Raw genomic sequence first — 13,233 nt, 5'->3', positions numbered from 1 at the left:
TTTTTAAAATTTTGACGAAATTTGTGTCCTTAAAAAAGTGACGAAAGTTATTTCGTAATAGTTTAGCTCCGAGCACACATCAGGCAATGGTTACGTCAAAAACGAAAAATTTGGGTATCCATTTTTTACAATGTAGTATGCAGGTATTCAACTGGTGAGGATATGTTTATAAAATCACTTCAATTAAATTTTCAATTCTAAATTTGATTGAAAAAATGAGCAAAAAAACAACTCACAAATGTTTTATTTTAGAAAAAAAATGATAAAAGAACGATAATAGATTAAGGAATTTGAAAGCATCCGTTACATTATCCATATTTTATACTCAAAATTTATATACACACATTTTTTTTATCCCTTTCCAATACAGGGATACTTCTGATTTCAGACGCTAGTTTTTAGCATAAAGAAAAAGAAACCTGGTTTGTTTCTCTTGCATTTAGGTAATTCCATGTACTCTCTCGCAATCTAAATCCGATGGAATAAGCTAGAAAAAAAGTAAAGCCAGTATTATATACTAAACGAAGGAAGAAAAAAAAGGATAAAGAAGTCACCGGTACGATCTGTATCAGTTATGCAGCTTCAAAAACTCCCTTTTATTTATTTTATTTCCAATACCTGCAGCAGTTTGGAGAGAAAACTTGAACTTTGGACTCAGAAGAAGTACTCCACAAGAGAATATCGGAAGAAAGAAGATAATAGCGGAACAAAAAGTGACTCGAGTATCGATCGAATAGAGAAATAAATTGTAAAGTTCGAATATAAAAGACCGTAAGATTCAGAGTTTGAGACATCTCATTGTTAAAATCTGTTATTTATACTCAATGCAATCTGAAGAGGAGAATATTTCAGAAGGCTATCTTCTGTTTGGGAAATATTGACGCCTAGTTTCAAGAAAATACATTTTAAAGGAGATTATTTTTAATGATTTTAGTACAAATCAGAGAGGCAGCGTGTGTTTTATATAGATTTACAAGCATATAACTTTTTTTGCTGCTAAGAAAAATGAATGTGTTATGAAGTCTAAGAATATAAAAAAGTATCTGGCTAATTAAAGCATGAATAAAAAAAAACATATAACGAGATAAATTAAAAATAAAAGCACGAGATTTTGATGGAATATCAGAGAGTTGTTGATTTTTAAAAAGATTGTTTTTGATTTTGAGGTTTATACTAATCCGTTACGGGTACTTTAATTTGTTCATTTATGTGTGGATTTTAAATAAATGTGTTTTATTTTTTTTTGTAAATGAGAACTGTTTCTCAATATATCTTGATTCGTTACAGTGTTTATTAAAATAGCAAAAAATTTGATTTGGTTTGAGAATACTAATTGCTTTTTAAATTGCTTTTTAAATTCCTTTTTTAAAAGTAAAGAAAACTCTTAAAATCCAGGAGCAGCTCATATTCTCCTTTATTTCATTAACTAAGGGGTAACCCAAAAATTATCAATAATTTGAAAAACAATTTTTTTTTTAAAAAAATCTAAAGGAGATTAAAATTTTTAGTCTTTCTGCTTGATATTTAGGAAACGAAAAAATCATTTTCTGCTCTAATTGAAAAATAAATTATTTACGAAGTTCTCTAACAGTTAGCTCTCTTGAATGAAAACTGAGAACTCTCATGTGTCACACCATTACAACTGTAATTTTACATTTGCCTTAGCGTCATCAGATTTAGTCCTTGCTGCAAATAGAGCTCATTTTGAAATTAAATAAGCTATATTTGTTATTGTATACATTTAAGAATATTTCTTATTAATCAGCGCCATCTATTTGAGAATTTTATAACAAATTGCAAAATTTCGCGAGTTCTCCTTTCTCAAAACCATCAATTGGTTTCCTAAACAGAGCGCACTAAGTTCTATCATGCTATCATAGTCCATATGTCGGTTATTTTTGGGACTCTCGTTCTTTAATTTTTATAGTCTCAAAAGCATTTTATGGCCACCCAGGTGAAAAAACAATACATTAGTATTTTACAATATATAATATCCAATGAAAAAAAATTAAATGAAAAAAAGCATCCCCTTCTCTTACTTCCATTTTTTTTTTGACAAATTAATGATATAATTTCAAATAAAGCGAAGAATAGATATTAACAGTTAAAAAAAGTTATTAACAGTTAAAAAAAAGTTATTAACAGTTTAAAAAAAGTCATTAAGAGTTTAAAAAAAGTTATTAACAGTATGACGGAATAGAATTTGATTTTTTTTTAAATATTCAAAAATATGTCGGCTAGAAATTCAGTAATTAACCCTCAAATCCATTAAATTAGTAATAATTTTGTAGTAAATAATTTTGTTTGATTTTTTTTTCAATAGAAAGCGAGAATAATCAATCATTGAGGTTGAAGCTTTAGGTTTAACTTTTAATTTTTTCTATCTAGGATTTACCGTCCTAAGAGGGCATGAAACAGTACAGAGAACATGAAACAAAGTAAGAAAAAATGCAGTATGGTATACGCACTTTTAAGATCAATGTATATTTCATCTTTTTTAATCACTAAAGTCAATTAAAGATAAATATTTACGATCTAAATTTACTATCTTTCTATCCCCATTTTCTTTATTTTCAGCGTTCCTTAAAAACAGCTTTTGCTGATGAAATATACAATTTTGGAAAAAAAAACTGTATATCCTTATTAAGCTACTTTTAAATTGTTTATAAACATATGACACATCGGAAGAAGCGAGGTTAATGAAAGCTGCTAAAACTATTCATACTTTTTATATGAAAAAAGTAGAAACGAAATGACAGCAACTCATTAGAAACAACGAAAACAATTTTAATTAGAAAAAACACGCTATTTCCTTACAATATTGCTGTCTTATTTTATCGATTGTTTAAACTAATATTTAAGTAGTTCACCAAGATTGATTTTCTCTATTTATTTAGATTTAATAATGCTCCTAATGCTGAATTTGAAACCAAATTTTAGCATAGATTTTAATTATATTATCAATGCATATTTTGAATATACTGAACCATACTCTTTCCGTAACTAAAACCTAATAAACTAAATTAACTAAGCAAATTTAATAAACATGATTTAAAACATATAATAAATAGCAAAGGAAGAAAATAAAAATAAGTAGCCAAAGCATCTTGCATTTTTCTCTCTCTTTGTACAAAAGAGTTATTGAAGTGATATGACATAGTTATCAGATTTTTTTTAGTGATTACACAAACTAGCCATTAAATCATTCACTAAAATATTGATTCTCTCTGTTAATGTACATTTGTGGTTCCGATGGAGTTTAAAACCAATATGAGCGTAGCTTTTTTTAAAAAAGTATTAGTGATTATTTATGTTTGTTAAGGCTTTTTAACTAAAACCTTAAACACCAGAAATTCTATCAACACTAAACTATTTTAACGTTGTTTAAAAACTCATGTCAAATAACAAATAAAAGAAATAAAGATAAATATCCAAAACAAGTCACATTTTTTTCTTCTAATGCATGGAAAAAAAAACAATGATATGGCAGATTTCCAGATTCATTGTGACATATTAAAAAAAAACGAAGGCAATTTCACATGAAAAAAGGCATGTCATTTCCCGCAATATTGCTGTCAGATTTCAGCGATCGCTCAAACTAACCATTAAATCTTTCACTAAGATCGATTCTCTCAGTTTATGTATATTTAATAAAGCTAATAAAAGAGAGTACGTACAGAGATAAGAGAGAATCTATCAGCAGACCCAGTCTTTCTGCATGCCACTTTGGCTATTTCTTTCTTCTTTGTCGTCCCATGTAAGGGTCGATACGGATAGAACAATAGACGAATATTGTCTCAATTTTTTTGTGTCCTCATCATTATAATAGACAGGAGCAAAGATATATCTTTGATGTCAATAATGAATGAGAATTCTTTTTTATTCAGAGAAGATTATATTCAGATTCTATTAAAAAGGAAATTCACTATGGATGATGTGCAACAGATACAGTTATATAGTTTTATAAATTCATTTTGAAAAAAAAGATAAAAAATGATTGATTACTAATAAAAAGGAAACTATGCTTCATATCGATTTTGATAAATAAAACAGTTCTGATGGGCGATAACTTTATTGAAAAGTTTTAATTTAAGCATACAGGAAGTTCCCTACAGTTTTCTCTACGTAATTAACCATTTTTACAATTTTATTTTCAATCTGGCTAAAAAAAGTAAAAAAAAATAAGTTCTTTCAGAAGCTTGAGAATTTACAAAAACCGGATATAAATTCTTAGGAAGATTTATAAAGATATAAATATCTATTGAAATAATTGCCGCTTGGATGTGAAAAGAATTATTGTAACACTTTTTGCTGAAACATTTTATTAAAAGTTTTCTTATCAAAGTTTAAGGAAACCACCCAGAACAAAAATATTTAGTTTTTTTATTATTTGCATTGGAGAACAAATATTTCGTTCCAATTAGACAAATATTTGATTAGCCTAATTCGGATATGGGGACTTTAAATGTGAAATTAGTTTTGCATCTAATGCTGCAGATTTCTTTCAAATGGCATTTTCATTTTAAGTCATATTTTAGATCGAAATGTGCAAGTTTGTAAACTTTACATATATAACTAGGAGCAGCGTAAATGTCGCTACAAATTTCTAGGGGATTATTAGGATTAAAATTGCATAAGAATCCAAGCTTATAAATGTCGTCGTACGTGGCTAGGTGCGCTTTCCTATTATGACCTGTTCAAAAGCACACGAAGAATCAGCTCATTTTCTATGTACTGATTCTTCAATATGAAAGTACTTCCAGCGGTATATGACAACATTTCCTGGAATGTGTTCGTAGGCAATTTTATTCCTGATGACGTCCCCTAACTCGCCTGGAAGTTTGTAACAAAATATATGTAATATAAGTTTGTATATATAACAAAATATATGTTTGTAAGAAATATGTAGATGTAACTCCCAGTTACAGATAACGCATTCAAACTTGTTTATTTGACAAAATATAGACCAAAAATGTCATTTAAAACATTTTTAGCTTATACAGAGAAACCGACAACATATCTGAAATCAGCGAAGTAAAAATATCCCTTAAAATATCTTATTCAACAGAAAACAAATAAGCATTCGTTTCCCAGTATTATAATAGGCTATATAATCAAATTCAAAAAAGGCTATGTCTTTGTTAAACAGAGCACATGTTACACACTTTAGCTTGCTACACCATTAACTCTTGAAGTAAATCTTCCGTTAAGTTTTACAAAGAAATACTAAATAAATAAACAAAAATAATAATAGCTTTAGCTTGCATGATCCCAATTTCATATTTTATACAATTTCATAACTTTGATATTTTCTATGACGCTCGCAATACAATATAAAATCACAGAAATTCTTCAGATCAATAAACTCTTCTTTTACGTTTTTAAGCATAAATAAATGCATAGAGAAGAATAGATTTTTAAAGTTTCAAAGGAGGGAGAAAATTACCCTAGTTACACTTTTAGGCTTATTAAAAATCCTACATTAAACATGCGCTATTCGTAAACATCGTCCTTAACATTCGTAAGCATCGTCCAAAAACAAGTCCCGGCTTAAATTTTAAATAATATTAAATTAATTCGTAAATGTATACATAAAAATTCTATCATCTTGCATCAAGCATTTTATTAATTAATACCATCTGTAAGGATGTCTGATAAATTTTGCATACAAAATGAATAGTTACTGTTTATATGATAGAAGTCTGGTTATTTATGTTTCGATAACACCTTAACCCTACTCTTATTATGTAACATAAATATTGTTTTTGGTTTTTAAATATTACGTGTGATTAAAATCAATAAAAAATTAACCGAGAAGAAAAATTTTGATTAGTTTTTCAGATATTTTTATTTACAATTACCTTGTTGAAGATGATGTAAAATCTCTCATACCTAACATTTTTATCATTAAAAAAAGTAATATCTCTTATTATTTAATTAGTTGTTCATTAAATAATTTACTTTTAGTCTTTTTATTATGTTCCTCAACATCAAAAGAAAACAGATAAAATAAAATTTTCCTTTTTAATTAATACAATAACAGCATACTTCAACTACTTCTATTAATTAAATAAAAACGCGCTCAAGCCTGATATTTTCCCTTGACCGGACGTTATAGTACTGATGCACATTTAAATTGTTCTAAAGTTGAAAAGAAAGAAGTTTTTCTCGAAGTTATAAGGAAAAAAAATTGTTCTGTTCCATAAAAAAAATTATCGATAGTACTTAAGAAAATAAAATAATTTATTTTGTATAAATTATACTCTCCATAAAGTAGTAAAAAATAATAATAACGGAGAAGGAAACAATAAAAGCAAAGCAACAAAAGGTTTAATTAAAAAACGGCCAGTAAAATATTTTTAAATAAATATTCATAAATTCTCACTCCTAGAATATTTTGTGTTAATAGTACTTCACTATCTATTATACGTTTTGTTGCTGTATAATACATTTTATATATCATTGAATAAAAGTACAGAAAGTGTAATAATTTAAGTCGAATTAAAGTTCAATAAATTCTTTGTAGTCTAAGATCGTAAATATTTCTGATAATTCATATATTATACCAGATGTATTATTATACCTTATTAGATAAATTCTTATTCTTCTATTACTCTATCCAATTATTTTGCAAAATAAATATTTTATTATTTTGCGTTTTAAATATTTCAGTATTTGTGACATTAAGCTATTCTAACACTTTCTAAATTCTTATTCTTCAAGTATTTTATAAAAAAACTTTTTTCTCTCTTTTCACAATACCATGCAATAATATATAGTACATTTTGTCTAATTTTAATGGAAAATGCTGTAACTGTGTAAATATTTAGGAAATGTTTATGCAAGCATTAATGCATGCATTTCCTTAAAATGTTTTTTTTTCTTTTCAAAATCAATAACAGAGGCAGAAACATAAATCATTATTTTTCGTAGAAATACAACACAGTACAGCAAATAATAACAAAAATATTTTGAATATATTTCCACTTGACGGGGCATTTCAGTACAAATACATATTCAAGTTATTCAAAAATTCATTTTCTCTCAAAGAAGAAAAAGACAATTTCTATTTTTCTGCTCCGTGGGGAAGAAGATTTAATATTGTGAAAGGAAAATACATACGTTCTTGACAGTTTATGTCAAAATTCTATAAATTTGTCTCAAGGTGCTTTAACTTTGAGGATTTTAAGTTTTATAAATATAATGCTCTTTTCTTTTCAGTAGTTTTTTTTTTGGCTTTCTTTAGATTTTAAAATCATGTTTAATATCGACATTAGGTGTTTAATTCGTATGCGTAGTTTAGTTTTCTTTTTCTTCCAAAATAGAAATTATATGCAAACATATTATAAACTGGGCATTAGCAAAAAATCATAAATTAGCTAAAGTTACTAAATTTAAATTTCGATGTTGGAAATCAGTACCTTTTTTATGAAATATTTATTGCCGATGATTTCTTATAATTTTTTTGCGTAAAAAAGGTAGAAAAAATTTATTTTATTGGTCGTAAAGAATATTTTTCTATGAATTAAGGCTCTATACTTAATAACAGAGCTTATTTTATTCTTATATTGGCTGTCAAACGCGATTAATTCGTAATGTATCATATACTTCACTGGTCTATTTCCAGCAATATTGTTTGCCTTGAACTAAATTAAAAATATTGTTTAAAATATTAAAAGTATTTTCCAAAAATATTAAATAAAAAGTATTTTCCAAAAATATTAAAATATTGGTTATTAAACTGTTTTTCAAAAAATAATTTTATATTTTAAAGTAAATTGAGATCATTTTTCTTTTAATTTTTTCTTTGGACGTTTATTTACTTCAAAATAGCCAATACTATTAGATTTTGCATTTTCTAATAAAGATTAATTAAATATTAATTAACTTTAAATAAAAATTAAAAATTGAGAAGTTCTTTAACTGCAGTAAGCTTGTACATTTTTACATTTCTCTTAATTTTGAAATTATCCATTTTAAATTGTTTTTCCTTTGTCTAAGATTTCTTTAACTTTAAATATAATTCCAAAATATCTTACTTGTTCATATTTAGATTTCTCAGCATTTTTAAAAGCAACAAAAAATTCTATCTCTTTAATCTTCATTCCGTTATTTTTCTTTAATTTTGACAAATTTCTGCACATGAAAAATACTTATTTTGAAAATAGGTGACTCAAATGATATTTAAAAAAAAAAAAAAAAAAAANAAAAAAAAAAAAAAAAAAAAAAAAAAAAAAAAAAAAAAAAAAAAAAAAAACAGTGCTTATTTTGCTAAAATTTATAATTTTTGGAAGATAATTTGTTATATTTACATCGAATTAAAAGTAGAATAAAATATTTTTTTTCTTCAAAACAATTGAATTTAATTATTCATATGAAAATGAAAGGAAAGTTCTAAAAATACATTCTAAGACATTTTACACAACTCAGCAAAGCCAGTTATTTATTTTGCGTGAAACCAACGAATATGTCTTTCTTTAATAATTGATTACCTAAGTAAACATAATGCTATTAAAGAGTCACCGTCAAATAAATCTGAGAGTGTTTCTGCATTCTTTAATAAGTCCAACAATTATATCGAAACCGACATTTAAGTAATAAATTATGTTACTTTAGGGTTTGCAAAATGACATAATTGGTCCAGCATGTCATTCTTGGTTTGAATACTAATTCTGATAAACACAGAAGTAAGAATGCAGATTGCGTAGAAGCTCTTATCAATTAGGCCCGTTTCTCCGTAATTACTATGAAGGGTTTTCAAGAGTAATTAGGGAAATGTAATTATTTTAAGAGACTGTTACAACTAACGGCAAATTGCATTCGCACTATTCAATAGTTACAGTATAGTAAGAAATAAAAGCTTTGAAAATGAAAATAAAAATGATTAGAATTGGAATATGAATCAATTAATTTAACAAACTTTTATACTACTGAAGCAAGTAACTTAATTCATTTATGTCTTTGAAAAAGAAAACGCCTTCACCAAGCTTTTTATAGAATATAAATGTTTTAAGCTAACTCTGATTGCCTGAAACTAATTAAAAATAAGTTACTTGTGTGTGCATAATAATTTATATTTTCTATATATGTTAATGCCAATGTATGTATATTAATCATTTAATAGTTTACCAGCCGTTTCTAAACATTAAACAGAACACCATATTCTATTCATTTAGGGTTGTAAATTTAACGTAAATTATTTTTAAGTCATGCAGCCAAAATTTCTTATGCTGTAAAACTTTTGTAATAAATTCCAAATATGCGTATAGTTGTTTTTTCTAATAGTTATAATATGCATATAAATATGTAAAAATATTTTATTAAATAAATTTTTATTAATTATATAATAATTGAATATCATAATTTCTATTCATTTCGAAACATTTGATTTTTAACGCATGTTATCTAACTAAGCTTTAATTACTACTAGCACACAAAATAGTTTATTAGTTAGTATTACGCAATATCTCCAGAAATAATAGTAATATATTTAATTATATTTATTGATAAATCTATTGAATTTTCTAGGTTTCAATTTAATTACCGTCAAAGGGATGCTCAGTGTTAAATTTCTAGTTAAAAATCAGTACTATAATACTATAATAATTTCCAAGCTGGAATAAGACCTAGAGAGTCGATTTTTTTTACTTAAATATATTTTTACTGCATTATCCTTTCAGATAAAAATCAAAAACTTGGATGGCAAAATTATATATGCAACCAGAGTTACTTTGTCCGCTTAAGTAGTCAATTTTTGAGAAACATTACTTGTGCAGAAAGTAAAAAAAAAAGAAAATAACACGGACACAGTTGGAAAAAAAACGTTAATTACTAGTTACTATTTTATAGTACGTGCAAGTTATGCTGTTAGCTTCTTGCTAAACAAAAGTTTAGTAGGTAATTATTATTAGCAAAATAATAATTATTAGCAAAAATAAGGAAAAAATAGATACATGTATAAAGTTACGTAATTTGATTACGCAAAATGAAAAATAACTTGAGAATCTTTTTTCAAGAAAGAATTGCCGTTTTCTTGGAATGAAACTTTAAAAACAATTTTTCATCATAATATTTTATTTGAATTTTTTTTTTTCTATAAGGCAATTTACTTTGAAGTTTGAGAATATTTGAGAAATAAAGCTAGAAGTATTAAAAAAAAAATAATGGAAAATTTATTTATTTTTGAAACTGTTTGTTTTGAAATGATTTTAATTTAATTTTGTAAGAAGCACACCACAAAAACATCAATGTGCTTCCAGATTATGAACTCTAGCATCAATTATTTAATTATTTAGATAGAATTCTGAACTGATTTTGTTCGGACATGGCAAGCATAGTCTTTAGTATAATCCGTCATCTTTTTCTTTTAACTGGCTTTTGATGATTTTATATCAAATAGCTATCTGTGTGACTTCATAGGGACTAGTATGATTAAGAAACCAGATTTGATTTTATTCATCTGATGTAAAAATTTTAACAGCAGCGTTTAAGGAGAACGCTGTATTACTCTGCAATTTTCATGATGTGTTAGCAGTTCTATTCGTTAATTATGTGTAATATTTAAAAATCAAATAATTAACTGAGAATTACTAAATTACATCTTTTATCTTTTAAATATATTTTATCTACAACAAATATGTATTTAATTTTAAAATAATGGTTAAAGCACCATGCAAAATAAGAGTAGTTGCGTTGTTCTAAAAAGTACATTCTATAATCTTTTCTTTTTTCTTCTTCTACACCTGCCTTCTGTTATGAGATACAAAATACACAGATAATAAAAAGTTTTAAGTAATGAATGTATATTAATTAATCCCTTAGGCAGTAAATGTTAGCCAACGTTACAGATTTTCACACTATATTTAGAAAGACGCCGTCTTTAAATAAGAAAAGAAATCTTAATAAGGGGTAAAAATGAAAGATAAACTCCTAGATAGTTCAAAAGTAAAGAAAGAAATATTTATATATGAGAAGGAGAGAAAACTTTTTATCCTCTTTGGGGAAAATGCCTCCATTACACTAATGAAAAATTGGCGAATTTTCTTGTGAAGAACAACAGATTTAAAGATAGTGGCTCACGAAGGTTGAGAAAAGAAATAAAAACGAAAAACAAAAATTGTAAGCAAACAGTTTACGGGGCACTTTGTTAAATAAACTGGTGTTATTCCTTGAAGAGTTTTGGAGGAAAACTATTTAATTAAATGGTTTGAAAAAAACTTATTTTTGATGACATATAAATGATCATTAATAGAATTATTAAGCGATTAACATTGGAAATCAGGTAGATAAACTCAAAACTATTTCATTCCTAGTCATTTTGATTTAGAACATTTGTCATTTTCTCTAAACTAAAAATGGATCTCAGTAATAAATTAACAGTAATAATATTATAAAAAAATACATATTATTAAAAATAAAATAAAATTTGCAGGAAAATATATTTTTTAACAAGATAATGGGTCAAGCTATGAAAAAATTTTGTATTAAAGTATACTAAAGGAATTTAACTGTAATGAATATCGTATCATTAAGAAAAAATTATTTCTTGGAAAAAGTCGACATTGCTATTTCGCTTTTCTTTTCAGAGATTTTCAATTTGTTTAAAATTATCAACTACACATTTTGTTGAATAGAACGCCACATTACAAAAAAAAAGTCAGAGTTGAATTCTATTTTTTGTGATGAAGCATTCTAAAAGAGCTTTCTATTGAAATAAATAAATTTGGCATCTTTAATAGTGATATAATAACCCGTTACTTAAAATAATATTTATTACCAATACCTGACCTTGTATAGAAAATTGCTTATCTAAAAACTAACTTATCAAATTCAGTGTTACAGTTTTTTTTTATGTGTTGGCTTTAGATTTAAAGTACTGTTCTAATCAACAAATAAACTGATGTGTTGGATGCACGTGTCTTATTACGAATATATTTCTTAATTCATACGATAAACTAGCTTTAAATAAACTCTATTAAATAAAAGTTATTCTAAATTTATATCATTTTGAATATTTCATTTTTTCTCATTTTGAAAATAAACTAAGATGCAGAATGTGCCAGGTTTGTTAAAGGCAAAATATCCAAATTCATTACTTTTAAAGATGCTGCGATTTAAAAATAAGACTACAATATTTAACCAGTTACAAGGACAATGTATGAGAAATATCAATAGCTATATGTAATCTAAAACTACACACTATTAATTAAACATTATTTTATTTTATAACAGTTATGTTCAACTCAACAGCCTCGCAATTTTGAAAGCATTTGGATAAACCAACCCTCGCAGAGGACTTTTTGATGGAAGATTACAGCATTTCTGTTACATGAAGAGGAAAACCACGAAACCCTCCTACAGTTAACCATGCGGCAAGGAGGTTCGAACCCAGTATCCGTCTACCACTGAGGATATTTTACATCAGCATTGTGGTCGGTGCACCCCGGGAAAAGATTACGTATCAACCAGCTACCGTTGGGATTCGAACATATGAACCTTCGGGATTCTTTCTATTGTAATAAGTGAAGAAAATAAAATTGCAGCATTTAGCCAGCTTGGCATGTTATATTGCCAAAAGCGTAGCTTTGTTTAATAGGCCCGGGGACAAACTTAGTTTTTACACCCCTTGCAAAATTAGGTAATTTTAGGTAATGTAAAAACTTAAACCTACAATAATTAGTTTTTTTAATAAAAAATTTACTTTAAATAGACCTTTATTACTTCATATAATGTTTTGTTAAGATAATAAAACACCATAACTTCATAAATTTTCACTCGATCAGGTTTAAAATTTAACTGTATATGCTATACCAATGTAGTTTTTATTACTCACTCAGATGTTTCTGATTGCGACTGTTTTTGTGATTGAATGTTGAACGTTTTTCTAAAGAAAAATTTTTCACTCAATGTGTCAACCAGTTGTTAAAAGCAAGGAAAAAAAACTACGTTCAAAGAAAACTACAGTATTAATAGACATCCTATTCAACTTTCAGGTAAATAAAAAAAAAACTTGACGAAATTATGGGGCCTGCAATTAGTAAATAAAACTAGAAAGAATTCAAAGATAAAAGCGTTTTACTCTGTATTTTATATTTTTATTATTTGTCATGACTTTGGCTCCCTATTACAGCAGCGTCCGGGAGCAGATGTCCCCTCTTGCCTCCCTACTGTATCCTAATTACTGGATGTCAGCATGCCCATTATGATGCTGAAATATGCATATATATATATATA

At 26.5% G+C, this 13,233-nt stretch overlaps 1 protein-coding gene across 1 annotated transcript in view; it reads right to left on the bottom strand.

The window, feature by feature from the left end:
* LOC107454996 (nephrin) overlaps positions 1–13,233 on the bottom strand; it is an 89,292-nt gene that overhangs the window by 43,638 nt on the left and 32,421 nt on the right. The gene's annotated exons all lie outside the window — the stretch shown is intronic.

Source organism: Parasteatoda tepidariorum, chromosome 1 (genome assembly GCF_043381705.1).
Source record: "Parasteatoda tepidariorum isolate YZ-2023 chromosome 1, CAS_Ptep_4.0, whole genome shotgun sequence".
Classification (NCBI taxonomy): Eukaryota; Metazoa; Arthropoda; class Arachnida; order Araneae; family Theridiidae; genus Parasteatoda; species Parasteatoda tepidariorum.
This window is presented reverse-complemented; position numbering and strand designations above follow the sequence as displayed.